Raw genomic sequence first — 860 nt, forward strand, 5'->3', positions numbered from 1 at the left:
CATATTTTCTTTTCCACAAATCCCCTTATTTTGAAAGTAAATACCAGCGTACTCGGTAATTAAGTAAGCAGCATCACAAGGAAGATTAACGCGTCGCATACTTTAATTTTCGAACGTACCCGCACACCGTACAATAAACTTCAAGTGTTACTGTTAAACTTGATATTCAATACTTAGTTCTTGTATGACTTTTATAGACCACACATGATAAAACGTTCTAAAAATCATCTTAATTCATTCAAATAAGGAGTTTCACCTCATCCAACCTCTAGTACCGTTAATGCTCACAAAGATTCTTAATTTTGGTAGAATAAGTAAGTGAAATTTCCTAAGTAACCTGATTCTCGTTGGCAGCGGTCATAACAACGTTTATCACTTCAGCTTTTAAAAATGAGAAAAAGTAGAGAAAAAAAAAATAAAATTAGGATGAAATCCGTTGGAAAAGGAGAATATAATGAAAATGGAAGGAATACTGATTTACGGGCGATCAGAGGTCGGAAAAAAGATTTTACCTTGATTTTCGACAAAACTACAAGTCCTATGGAAAAAGTTGAATAGTAAAGCTGTAATAGAAAATATCTACAACTTTTGAATTTACCCTATTTCCACCCAAAAAAGTTTTGGTTTTTTATTTTTATCTTTTACAAAAAACATTTTTTTTTTCATGAAATTTGGTGAAAACTCACCTTTTTATGTTCCAAATATACTGTAATTAATGTAATTTGAAATATTTTATATATATTTTTTCACCTTCCTTCGGTTTTGGTTTTTTATTTTTATCTTTTAAAAAAAGTGGAATTAAATTTGATATGTTCTAAAAACAATGTAAGTTATGTAATTTTAAATATTGATTATTTCAC

Source organism: Diorhabda sublineata, chromosome 2, assembly GCF_026230105.1.
Source record: "Diorhabda sublineata isolate icDioSubl1.1 chromosome 2, icDioSubl1.1, whole genome shotgun sequence".
NCBI lineage: Eukaryota > Metazoa > Arthropoda > Insecta > Coleoptera > Chrysomelidae > Diorhabda > Diorhabda sublineata.